Source organism: Hippocampus bargibanti, linkage group LG18 (genome assembly GCF_051943395.1).
Source record: "Hippocampus bargibanti isolate YZ-2025 linkage group LG18, ASM5194339v1, whole genome shotgun sequence".
NCBI lineage: Eukaryota > Metazoa > Chordata > Actinopteri > Syngnathiformes > Syngnathidae > Hippocampus > Hippocampus bargibanti.
This window is the reverse complement of record NC_142751.1, coordinates 13,594,427-13,594,787: the sequence shown is the minus strand read 5'-3', so window position 1 is coordinate 13,594,787 and position 361 is coordinate 13,594,427.

Genomic DNA, 361 nt, shown 5'->3' with positions numbered 1-361 from the left:
CACAATGCAACGCGGGCCCGTAAACACTAGTGATGTGTCGTTCGCGAACGAACCAGTTCTCGTTACCGGATCTCTGAAGTTAACGAAGAGAATAAATAATAATAATAATAATAATAATAATAATAATAATAATAATAATAATAATAATAATAATAATAATAATGATGATGATGATGATAATAATAATGATAATAACATTCTAAGCGCCTTTCAACGCTCTCAAGTACACTTTACAGAAGAAGAGAGCCGGTTCCTCAGAAGGAGCCGGAAATGGGAGCCGACTTTTTTTGTCCTCTCTTCCCTGCCCCAGTCTTCGGTTAAAGCCGCACGTGATTGGTCGATATCCGTGGTAGAGGAGGGA